General features: G+C 43.9%; 1 long non-coding RNA gene across 1 annotated transcript; it reads left to right on the top strand.

Moving 5' to 3' along the window:
- The first annotated feature begins 12,214 nt into the window (after window positions 1-12,214).
- On the top strand, window positions 12,215-12,448 carry LOC103629450 (uncharacterized). Its single transcript, XR_554396.2, has 2 exons — window positions 12,215-12,296; window positions 12,405-12,448. It is a non-coding gene; the product is annotated as an uncharacterized lncRNA (long non-coding RNA).
- The last annotated feature ends 1,054 nt before the right edge of the window (window positions 12,449-13,502 follow it).

Here is a 13,502-nt window from a genome sequence, read left to right as displayed (position 1 = left end):
GTGCCCCAGACCGAAACAGCCTCTTGGCTGTACACAGCCAACTCTTCTCTTTTCTTCTTCTTTCTGTTTCTGATACTTAGACAAGTATATTAGTACACAAAACCAATGTACTAAGACTTAGAAACATACCTTTGCTCTTGATTTGCACTTTGTCCATTCATGGGCATAGATTCTCATTTAAGCACTTGTGTTGACACTCAATCACCAAAATACTTAGAAATGGCCCAAGGGCACATTTCCCTTTCACTTACAACCTTAGCAACGCCGACGGAAACCATATCTTTTTCTAACCATTCAGCATTGATCTTGGATTTAGGAACCTGCAATGAAAGCAAAAGGCAATCGATGCTAAGAGTAATGTGATGAGCAACAATATAACATAAAAATTGCAACATAGACAATGATAGCGAACTTACATCCTCACGATTGACCATGTAATGGAAGGTGACACGACACCATTCACATACATAATAACCGCACAGGACAGTACCCGGAGGTTGTTTGTCACCATATGGAAATAATGATATTGACAAATTAGGCTTGTCCTCTGGATGTTCGCCGCCAAGATCTTTCCAATAAAAACGGTATGCACTGCATATAAGAATAGCATTGTGAGATTAAGAATACATTTGTTAAGTTGTAATAAGTACAAGTGTGCAATAATAATCATACTTCTCTAAAATCTTCAAGAAGTCATTATACGTAGTCTTTTCCATTCTCAGTGAGTCGAAGACCACGACTTTACCATCCTTTGGCCAGATCATGATACAAATGTAGTGGTCACTATATAGACATAGACGAAAACACATGTTAATATCACGATTGCCATAATTTATAGTTCAAAATTAAACCATGTCGATAACTTACTTAAAGTGGTGCGGAGCTATTATTAAGTCCTTGCCATGTTGTACATGATTATACATGGCTCGTCCAATGTATGCCGCCATTACCTTCATTTTCTTTCTCTGATTCTGTTTGACGGCTTTCTCAAATTCAGCATCGTTCAAGTCTTTATATTCTTCTCCATGCCTCCGAGCAACTACTTTGTAGCGAGCTTGGGATATCATCAACGGGTCAAGAAACCCTGTCTTAAGTTGTTTCTTCTTATCATCCATGTATTGCATCCTACGTGTAATAGTGTTAATCGTTAGACTCTCGTTTATGTGTGCGTGTACAAAACTAACAAATATGAAAGTTTAGAGGTACTTACAAGCAAAAGAGGGTTAAGTAGTTGGTTTCCATCCTTTGTCGGTGGTACAACGACCAAAGATCGTCAAAGAATAAATGCCGCACAGGATCTATATGATCATTGCTCTAAAATGCATCTTCTGGCACAACAAATGTGAATTCCTCGAGTTTATATTTGTTGCTAGCCACTAGGGGTGGGCGTTCGGGTTACCCGAAATTTTCGGGTCGGGTAATTCGGGTTTTTAAAATTTCGGGTTTTGAGAATCGATACCCGAAATTACAACGGGTTTTTCAATACCCGAAAATTCGGGTACCCGGAATTTCGGGTTCGGGTATTCCCGAACTACCCGAACTATTGTGTTGGCTTCATAAAAACACATACACTCTATTAAATTACTATAAAAATATAGTTTGAATAATGATATACATGGACATATAAAACACAAGCAATCTACAATCACAAGTTATGCACACTTACACATAATTATAGATGTACAAATTAATAATTAAGCATGACATGAGTACATGACACATGAAAGTTCGGGTAATTCGGGTATTTCGGGTACCCGATTGTGATACCCGAATTACCCGAAATAATTTCGGGTTTTGCAAGTTGCTACCCGAAATTTCCGAACAAAATTCGGGTTTCGGGTATTTCGGGTTCGGGTTTCGGGTTACGGGTTTTTTGCCCAGCCCTACTAGCCACCATGTACCACTCATGCATTCTAATCTCCGGAGTCGACAACTTAGAAAGTTGCACCGTCGTTAAGAACGACCTCCCATTCACAAATTTAGGAGGAACATCCTCCTTCTTGTATACCGAGATATTGGTTTTAAGACCTAATGATTCTCGAGTATGAATCATTCCATCTTCTTCCCATACTTCGAAATTGTCTATTTGGGTCGACCGTGTGCCTACTCCATGAGATGCTGATTCCGCTTTTGATTGATTTGTCATAACTCTCTGCAATTTATGCAGGTAGCGTGCCACTGATTCTGACGGTTTCTTGACATCGTTAGTGGCGATTCGCTTATGAATTTTCTTTGAAATAGTTGGCCCTTCAACATTGGTGCCAACCTTTGGTTCCTTTTTGATGTTGACGTCGACATTCTCAGGAACAATTTTGTCTACGTCCCCCTCGTCGAGTTCCTTCGCAAGAGGCGATATGATTGTTTCAACGATTTTTTGGAGGTCGGTGTCATATTTTCCTGCACCTGGGGTGTGGAATGATCGAACTAGCTTTTTGTTGCATTGGTGTTGAATTCGGCTCATCACCAAACTTGATGTCGCGTCGATGCCAAAGGACCAACTCGTTCATTGCCTCCTGCAAAGTTATGATCCCCTCAACTGGAAAATCTATCTCCCAATCTTCACAACCACTGTCTGTGATTTCTAGAACTTGGACCACAGCATAGTGTGGCGGGACAGGATTATCCTTGTAGTTAACAAGTCCTGGTTTTACCAAACCAGTAGCAGCTTGCTTTGTTTTTGTCCCAGATCGATTGATTGGAATATGAAGAAAGCAAGGCTTGTCCTCAACAATATCGTCTACAGGGTACTTGGTCAAGTCTTGCACAGATCCAACGCTGCTAGGGACTATAGGTGGACTCATGTGGCTTGGCTTGAGTTCAAATGATATGCATTCTGTTTTCTTCATTTTGTTCATCACGTCATTAATAACCTTTTGTACCCTTTCATCAATAGTCTCTTCAAGGGTCCTTTTCGACTTCTCGTGTTTCCTATATGACGACGCATACTCTGGAAACGCCTCTCTCCAGGAAATCTTAGAAGAGATTCCCCGAGCCCGTCCAGTGTGTTCAGGATTGCCTAGTGCTGCAGTTAGTATGTCATTCTCCCTCCGAGGCTTAAATTCTCCTTTTTTCTCTTATCTGCATATTCTTGAATTTTTGTCGAAACTTCGCCTACCAATTCTGGATGCAAAAGTTTGCCGTCCTCACTCAAACCTGCCCGACCTAAGATCCAACGAGTAGCTCTCTCATCGATATCTTTTAATATTGGGTCCAAAGTGCCGTTAGTTATAGCTTCCTCGATTATCCTGTTCCACTGCACAACTTTATGGTGATATCCGCTTGACCCCAAGCGATGGGGGTGTTTGTTCATCTTCGCTCTCTGAGAATTAGTTTCGCCCAGTTCTTTGGCCTTAAGTTCGGTCTTCTGACGAACAAATTCCTCCCACTGAGCTTGAGTGATTTTCCCCATTTTCTTGGGCGGAGGAACCTTATTCTTCTTAACAAAGTCCCTATTCATCTCGGCCTTCCACCCATGAAACATCTTGGCCATAGCAGAGAGCATCGACTTCCTTACTGCATCCTCTGTGCCTTTTGGGAACTTGAATGACTCAGACAACTTAGCCCATAGCTTGTTGCGGGTGTCTTCATCTAAATCCTTCCATTTTTGAAGTGTGATTGGCACTATATCTCTAACATAGGTTTTGTTTTTGAGTTTATTGATTGATTTCAATAGTTTATGCATATATATGATCTCCATTTGTTTTCTTTCTCATTTTGATGCGATTTTTTGCCTTAATTTTGTAATATAGAACGGATTTGAAGAAAAGCTTTGGAATTCAAGATTTGGACTTATAATAGTTGATCTAGTTTAAAGATTGTTTAAAAACACAATTGTCTCACCTCAAGGTATCTATTATTGCAATGTTTGTTTTATTTTCATACATATCAATTTGTTTCATGTTTTATGGATGAATTCAATTAATTAATGATTTTATTGATGTTAATCAATATAAGGATAGGTAATGGACCGAGGTTGGATGTACAATGTGCCAAGACCACATCCGTCATATATTCGAAAATTGAGAAGCTTTATTGAAGCGGCCAAAAAGCACGCGAATTTGCGAAAGAGCGAGGAGATATTATGTCCATGCATCGACTGTGATAATAAGATAGCTTGGAGAGATACAGGAGTAATCTAATCACATCTGCTAAAAAGAGGGTTTACAAACAATTACACGATATGGTCAGAACATGGTGAGTTGGATCCGTGTGAAGTGCCTGGTAATGACGAGAGAGTTATCGGAATTTTAGATCTTAAAGTTGATGGTAAAGTGGATAATGTGGATGCTAATCAAGATTTTGAAGAATTTGATTGCGAAGAGATGTTGCGCCATATGGAACCAGAAATGTTGAGTTCTGTGGGATCGCGGAAAGGGCTATCTAAAATGGAGGGACTGGAAAGTGCTTCAAAAGAACCTTTATATGATGAACCAAAGGGTTGTGACAAAGAGTTTACTACACTGCGTACAGTTCTAGAACTTCTGAAGTTGAAGGCTAGCGCCGGATGGTCTGATACTAGCTTCACAGATCTTTTGAATTTTCTGTCTCAATTACTACCAAAACCCAACAAACTACCAACAAGCACTTATAAAGCGAAGGAGCTTATATCTCCCATAGCTCTGGGTGTGCAAAAAATTCATGCATGTCCGAACCATTGTATTCTGTATCGTGGCGATTTGAGAACGCATCAAGATGCCCAGTTTGCAATGTCAGTCGATACAAGAAGAGCTACAATCAAGACTGTGTAAAAAAATTCCCGAAGAAAAATAAAAACAAGAAATCCACTATTGGACCTGAAAGTGACGATGACACTTTTGATGACATGGATGGGAAAAAGAAGTCAAAGAACCCAGCTTTGGTGATGTGGTATCTTACAGTAATTGATCGCTTAAAACGTTTGTTCTCAAATCTTAGGGAGGCTGAGCTTATGCGTTGGCATGCTGAAAATCGCAAGCAGAATAACAAACAGATTCGACACCCTGCTGATGCATCACAATGGAAAAATTTTGATCTTATGTATCCTGAGTTTGCCAAAGAAACCAGAAATATAAGATTTGCTTTGGGTACAGACGGAATGAATCCATTTGGTGTAAAAAGAAGTGTACATAGCACCTGGCCCGTGACTTTAACGATGTACAACCTTCCATCATGGCTGTGTCACAAAAGAAAGTACATTATGTTGACTATTCTTATTCAAGGTCCGAAATCAGCTGGTGTTGATATTGATGTGTTCCTAGAACCTCTTATGGAAGATATGACAAAGCTCTGGAATGAAGGAGTTAGAATATGGGATGAGTATTGCCATGAGTATTTCAACTTAAGAGCAATTATATTTGTTACCATCCATGATTCTCCCGGTGGCGCCACACTATCAGGGCAAAAGACTAAAGGAAAGAATGGTTGTGTAGTGTGCGTCGATGGAACTGCTTCCATGTACCTTAAATCATCCAAGAAGTTGGTGTTCATGGGACACAGACGGTTCTTGATGAAGCAACATAAGTATCGAAAGATGAAAGCGGAATTTAACAATCAACTGGAAAGTGAAGGTGCACCAAAGCTTTATAGTGGGAAACTTGTTTTTGAAATTGTAAAGAACATTCATGTTGTATTCGGAAAGGGAAAAAACAAAGGAGAAAAGAGAAAGAGAACTGACCCTTCAACTTACACAACTTTCAAGAAGCAATCAATTTTTTTCAAGTACCTCCCGTACTGGAAGGATATGGAAATTTGCCACAGCATTGATTTGATGCATGTAACAAAAAATGTTTTTGACAGCATCATTGGAACCTTGCTGGGCATGCCGAGTAAGACAAAAGACGGACTCAAATCACGCAATGATCTAGTAGATCTTCAAATCAGACCGGAACTTCATCCAGTGGATAGTGGCAAAGGGAAGCCTTACCTCCCCCCAGCTAGCTACAACTTGTCAGTTGAGGAGAGAACAAAGATTTGCAAATGTTTGCGTGGGGTCAAAGTGCCCACAGGTTTCTCATCCAATATCAGCAGACTAGTCAGGATGAAGGACTTGTCTCTATTTGGCTACAACTCTCATGACTGCCATGTGATGATGACGGTGTTCCTCCCAATTGCGGTAAGAGCCCTCGAAACAGAGCATGTCAAAGTTGTCATCACACGCTTGTGTTACTTTTTCAATGCGGTTTCACAAAAAGTAATAGCTTTAGAAGACTTGGACTATCTAAAGGCATACATCATCGAGACTATGTGCAAGCTTGAAATGTGTTTTCCTCCATCATTTTTTGATATGCAAGTACACCTAATCATACATCTCGTGGATCAGATAAAAATATTAGGGCCACTATATTTACATCATATGTTTCAGTTGGAGCGATACCTGGGAGTATTAAAAGGTTATGTGCGAAATCGCGCTCACCCAGAGGGTTCAATCATGGAGGGATACACTACAGAAGAAGTGATTGAGAGCTGTATAGATTACATCAGTGACGGAACAATGATAGGTGTGCCTGTACCTAAACATGAGGGTAAACTATGTGGGAGAGGGAGAATGGGCAAGAAAACTTTTCGCGTTGAGGATTACAAGCTAGTACATTGTGCTCATGGTAGTGTACTACAACATCTCACGATAGTCGAGCCTTACATAGAGGAACACCTGAATGAGCTTCGTAAAGAAAATCAGAACCGCACAGAGGACTGGATCATGAGGGAGCACAAACATCGTTTCAGCGAATGGTTAATGGACAAAAACATCTCATTCGGAGACTCTTCGGAAGAGAAAACAATGAAGAATTTGGCTTCTGGGACATCGTGTTTTGTGACATCATGGCAAGCATATGACATCAATGGGTACACATTCTAGACTAAATCAAAAGACATGAAAAGTGTTGCACAAAATAGCGGTGTTCGTATCGATGCTTTTGACCTACATGGACAGAAGACCACATATTTTGGATTCATAGAGGAAATATGGGAACTTGATTATGGCCCAAGCATGAAAATACCCTTATTTAAGTGCCAATGGGTACAACATCCCGTGGGGGTGATAGTGGATAACTACGGACTTACACTGGTAGACTTAAAGAAAGTAGGATATAAAGATGACCCGTGGGTTCTCGCCGAATGTGTTGCACAAGTGTTCTATGTACTCGATCCAGCAGATGAGAAGATGCATGTAGTTATTTCTGGAAAGCAAAAAATTGTTGGAGTTGAGAATGTGGGAGACCAAGATGAGGAATACAATAAGTATGAAGAGATGTTCGTCTTTAACGGTCCAGAGAGAATCAAGCGTGTGAAAAAGAAAATTGATAAGAACTTAAAGCCATACATGCGGAAAAATGGTAGTTCATGAAAAATTGTATGAATCAAATTGTATTTGTTATCATGTATGATCGATTATGAATTGTGGTTGCCAATTAATTTAAAATCTCTCTAGTTATCTATGTGTGCTATTATAATTCATTTAAATTGTATTTGCATATTATTGTTAAAAATTAAATATTAATTCATTTAAATTGTATTTGCATATTTCTGTTAAAAAATAAATTATTTTCATATTTAAATTGTATTTTTCATATTTTTACAATCACAGGCGGTTTTGTCTTAGGGTCCGCTTGTGAAAAGGATAGAGCACCACAGGCGGTCCTAAACAAAAACCGCTTGTGATACTATTACATCACAGGCGTACTGAACCGCCTGGGACATCACAGGCGGTTTTCTAATCGAACCGCCTGTGATGTAAAAAGTCTACCGCTTGTATAGAGCCAAATTGTACTAGTGTCTTTACCTACTACTTGCCCCTTTGCAGCCATATGAATATCATGCATTCAAAATATTTTTTTATGCTCACTGGAAAAGAAACCGCCATCGCGTCGTTGTCGAGTCCAAGTCTGTGCTGATGCTCGATCAAGTGCAATCCAGTCGGTGAGTCGGTGGCATGGTGCCATGTTTCAAACGGTATACTTCACAAGCAATAAATCTTTCTCGCTACTTCCCTTTTTGAGGTTCACTTTTAATTTCGTTAGAACAAAGCCTGAATTCGATCCTACTACTGTCCACATGCTTCATGACTCCCTGCGCTAGCTATGATGTGTCCTGTCCTCTACAATACATCATACATGCAGCGCAGTTTGTGGTTCTCTCCGTGGTTTCTTTCTCTTCCTGTCCAGTTGCTCGCAGCCAGCGGCTCGATCTAGCACATGCATGAAGCTGATGGCTGCTGACGGCTTGAACATAGCAGCAGGCAGAGCAGGGATCTCTGTGCAGTGCAGATGAATGGGATGGGACAGGGAAGAGCTAATAAAGCTATAGCCAGCCAGCGTGAGGCATGACATTCCCTGGTTGCTTGCCTTGCATCTGCATCCAATTATTCCAACCTGTAGAGAACCAGTAACCATCTCTATCGATCTACTCCACTTGTGGGTCGCATGCATCCGAGCGAGCGAGATCTTATATATGATGGTTGTTGTTGATGGCGTTTGCATTGGCAGGTCAGATCAGATCTAGCGATCTTTAACTCTCTTTGATTGCTGGTCCATGGCCTGCAGCACCTCAAAAGCCCTGGCGTGGTGGTCCCCTCGAATCGGGTTGGGCCGGGCACACGTTGCGTGGCATGTCGGGAGCTCCGGCGCGGCGCGGGCAGACACGACGGCGACGGTTCATCGTGGGGCATGCAGCGATGGTTGTTGTTGATTGCATGCATGGCGCGATACTTTTGCTTTTCTGCACAAGCATTTTGTAATCACGCGCGCTGTCATCTTCCAGTCAATATATATATAGCTGATGATCTCTAGCTGTGCCATTTTCGATGGATGAAATTGAAATGAATGGCAATGGCATAACGACGTTCTGCCGGGACCATTTTGTGAGCTGAAACTATGCACACCAGCATGTTCCATATTTTATGATCACAAGCTACGTACAGTACGTACCCAGTAAAGCCAGGAATCTGAAGCCATGGATGCATGTGTGGGAGTACAGCTGCTACACTTCACTCTTCTTCTCTGTCCTGTGACTCCTCTGGGCGTCTTCATGAGTGGATGTGCACTGTAATTAATCATTCAAGGTGAGTACCCTATATCTTTTTTTTATTAGTATTACAATCAGCCGGCGTCCATGCCTCATGGTTTTAGTCGTCGTGCGATTAGTTGGGGATGGCTTCATTCATTTCTTTGTCTAATCAGTTCGTGACCGGTGGATAAATTATAATGATGATGACCTGTACGTGCTTGTACTTGCTGTCTCACTCCCTCTCTCATCACCTGCAATGATTCGCGTCAACGACGTCGGCGACGAGCCACCGGCCGAGAGCGGGCGACCGAGTTCGGGCGCCATGCATGTGGAAGCTCAGTCGTCGCCGTCGACGTGGGTGTGCGGGCGACGGTGGTCGGTGGTAAGCTAGCCCAGGCGTCGGGCTGCTGCGTGCCTGTGCTCTGCTAGTCTGCTGTCTTGACAAGTTTCAGAACGCACGCACGCGCCTCTTCAGAGTTCAGTAGCCAGCAGAGCAGCGCACACCAGCTGCTAGCTAGCCACCGGAGCGTTCTGAATCGCTGCAAAGCAAAGCAAAGCAAGGCGAGCAATACGACCGGCAGTCTTCATCAGAGTTCTGAATCTGCAGGGATTTCACAGCAGACCTTCCTCTGTTCCGATCGAACGAACAACGAGGCCACCTGGACTGGACTGCAGCTAGCTAAGCTACCCGTCAGGCTAGAATAATGGACGACGGCATGATAGGAGCAGAGGGCACTGCAACTCTGAAGAAACGCGTGGCTGTCTGCCAAGAACTTAACCGAGGGGCGCGTGCGATGTGCGTGCCTGTCGCGGCGACAGCTTGGGTTGCTATGCTACTACTGCAAGTGCGTGCGTCTCTCTGATCTGTTTTGACCTGACAGAAGATTGCACGTCTGTGCTGAGTCCGAGGAAAAAATTGTAATTTTTCCAACGTTTATATATATATCTCAAATTCATCAAGTGGAAGATGAAAATTGATTCTATAAATTTGCATTGCTATTTTTCTAATGTACAATTTATAATACACTCTTCTACTTGTTTATCTGTAGCGTAAGTGTAGTTTATAACTATCTCTCTTATATGATTTATAATAATATATATATAATTATATTATACATATAAATATATTAATTTAATTAGTTTGTGTCTAAATTAGAATTATTGGAAGGAAATTCAACTCCAACAAAATAAACGGGACCTAATACTAATGTCAACGCGCTAGCCACTTGTGGTTGCCTCTCGGCTCTCGCAGACTCGCACTAGCATTGTGCCCGTACGTATACTCGCCCCGGGTCAGGTTTGTTTCAGTCGGTTTGGGTTGGTCCGGTGGCAACCATCCAACACCATTCATGCACGCCCTCCGGTCCTTTTGAACAGTACTTGAAAAGGCTGCTACTAAAGGCAGCGCCGCAGCGAGCAAGAGCGGTGGCGCGTTGCAACAACGCGCCGAGAGTCGTTGTTTCAGTTTTGTGAGCTAGCCGCGTGCCATTGCCGGACACTGGTCGAGTGCTACATGTACTCGCGGGAAGGTTAGAAATATTCGGAAAACTTTTTGCCGCCGAGTGCTACACTTGTCTAAATCAAAGCAACGACATTTTTTTTGTCAAACTTTGCATCTCGATAGATAGATTCAAACTCGTGACCTCTCTCTCACGTACAACATTCTTTTTTTTTGAAACGAGTAGGCAGGAGTTCTGCCTTATCTTTACTACTCTATAAGGAGGTAGGGAGGGCGTCCACACTTCACCACGCCCCTGCCCGGACGTCGCGCAAGCCCCGCCTGCCCCCGGAAATTTCGCCCGCACCGTGCCCCCAATCTCGCGATGCCCCAGACCGCCTCCCCGCCGTGACAGCCGCCTCGACGTCCTCACCACGGCTCACGATGCCCTCGTCAATCTATCGTCTGTGTCCCCCTTCCTCCCTGCGTCTCCCTCTCATCCTCTATCGCGGTCTGCTCCTCGGCGAGATCCACGGTCGGGTCTCCTCCTCGGCGAGATCCATGGCCGGGCAAGCCCATCCTGCCCACGCTGCTCTCCATGGAATAGCGGTCCCAGCAGATCTCCTCTCCCTCGCGGTCCACTCCCCCAACGAGCTGCTCTCCATGGAACACCGGGGTCGCGGTCTCCTACTCGGCGAGATCCATGGCTGGCGTCCTCCTCTGCTGCTGAGCCCACCTCCCGCATCTCTGATCGAGGCTCTGCTCGATTCGGTGCTTCGTTGTGTCCATGGGGGTTTCAGCTGGGCCTCTGGAGGCTTTTGCGCAGCGAGGAGGTCGGCGCTGGGACTCAGATTCATGGTGCTCCTAATGCACGTGCTGTTCGTTGGCGCTGTCTTCATCCTCAATCCGACCTCGGCTGGCGAATCCACGGGAAGTCGTGGTACGACTCTCTCTTTGTTTTTCTTTTCCAGTAAGCATTGTTGCGAGCAAATCTTATCTGTTCATCTGCTTGACAAGCAGATAATAGGACAGACACATCATGTTCTCAGTTTCTCTCTAGGCCTTTTCTCATGCATGACGTGCGTGCCCACACCCATGAGTCTATGATCCATCCATGGATTCAGAGTTCACGCAGTGGAAGCGAAGTCTCTAGGCTGCAAAGTCTGCGAACTCAGGATTTTCATTGTAATCGACTGGGTCCAGCTGCTTTATTCCAAGTTTTTACAATTCCAGAAACTTATCTATCAAAGTGAAATAATATGATACTCCTATCATCTCATTGGGATTTTGGCTTAAATTCTCCATTTAGCTCCTGCACATTTGTAACATGCGTCTTGTTTAAAAAAGATGAGAGGAATCATTCTAGCATGTGCTAATCTGATATACTTTATGCAAGATATGAAAGCCATTTCTTCAGGGGCCACTAATATTTATTTATCAGAGGAAGATCTTTGGTCTTCTTTGCAAAATGGTTCTAGAACAGGATACAAAAAACCTGATGAACAATCTATTAGTTTCTAAAGATTTCTTGATGCTTTGGTATTTTTAGAAATGAACCATTTCTTATAAAACAAACTCTGGATTCCTCTTTGACTGAATCTACTAAGGCATTTTAGCTGGTTAACTGTTTTAATTTATTTGGTTTTTTCCAAGTGTTCTCACTCATTTGACCCGAGTCAACACAAATTCTCTTGTTCGGTAAAATGCTAAGCCACTTTTTGTAATGTCGTATAAGAGTCAGTTTCTTATGTTCCTAGAAATATTAGTATTTATATAGGTTAAGAAGGTACATACAAAGAAGGCGGTTGCTCCCAAGATTGCTAAACAAGAGTCCAGTGATGATGACACTAGCGATGAGACCTCTGAATCTGATGAGGTATGTTATCATTTTTGGGTTTTAATGCTGAAAAAATCAGCAACCAGCAAATTGAATTGTTAATGTAGTTTTCAGAGTTTTTAGATGCCAATTCATCTTCTCATTAAGGAACCTGCAAAGAAGCCTGCTGCTAAACCCTTGGCTGCAGTTGCAAAAATGGTTCGAAGACGGTCAAGCAAGAGAGCAGCAGCGATGAGGACAGTTCTGAAGATGAGTCGGATGATGACAGTGATGTTGTGAGTTGAAGTTTCCTCGGCGTCCCTGCATCGCTTCCACCAGCCCTCCCCACACGCGGCGACAGGGTCGTCGTCGTCCCGGCTCCAGGTCGGCCACACCCGAACGGCCGTCTCCATGTCGTGTCGTCTCCAGTTATGCGAGCGAGGCTGGATAAGGTCGTGGGGTTCCAACAAGGTGGTGCAGCTCCATTCGTCCCTCCACCCCACCCGCCGACCATCTCTCGAGCGCGAGATCCGCTCGCTCGCCTGCCCCATGGCGCCTCATGGCCGCAAAAGCGGGGATCCACCTGCTGGGCATCTCCTCGACCTGCGACAGCAGTGAGCCAGTGAGGCGTCGTGATGGAGGAGCTCGGATCTAGGAGCGGGCAGCGAGGGGCCGTGTTGGGCTTGGAAGCGCAGGGGGGCATGACGTGGATGTGCGGGCCACAGGCAGTGCTACGGGAGCTCAAGGGGCGGCGACACGCTGGGAGCACGACTATGCTAGGGCGGCGGCACGACGAGATCGAGATCGCATCTAGGGGGTGGCAGCAGGTGCGCCCATAACATTAAAGGCAGATTCCTCATGAGGCCTTTGGATTTGATACTTCATCTCTTGATTTCTTCGCAAACAACAGATGAGGGATTCACGATGGCTAAGTCGAAGGACCACATGGCACATAACCAGTCGTACAAGGCGCACAAGAACAACATCAAGAAACCCACGCGCGGCTGCCAGACCTCCACCAAGGGGGTACGTGCTTCCTTTTCCTTGCTTCTCAAATCTCAACTATGCTAGATCTGAATGTGCTTCCTTTTCCCTTGCTTGTCAACTACGCCACTCCATACTTGGCAGACTGCTATCCCATTCCATACTTGGCGGACTGCTATTAAAATGATGGATAGAGGCGAGGCCTCCAACCCATCCCCACTCCTCGGATTCACCGATTCACTGTCGTTTTGTTCACCGATTTGCCGCAGTTCTGTTCACCGA

This window comes from Zea mays, chromosome 6 (assembly GCF_902167145.1).
Source record: "Zea mays cultivar B73 chromosome 6, Zm-B73-REFERENCE-NAM-5.0, whole genome shotgun sequence".
Lineage (NCBI taxonomy): Eukaryota > Viridiplantae > Streptophyta > Magnoliopsida > Poales > Poaceae > Zea > Zea mays.
Note: the sequence above shows the minus strand (reverse complement) of the source record. Positions and strands in the feature narration are given on the sequence as shown.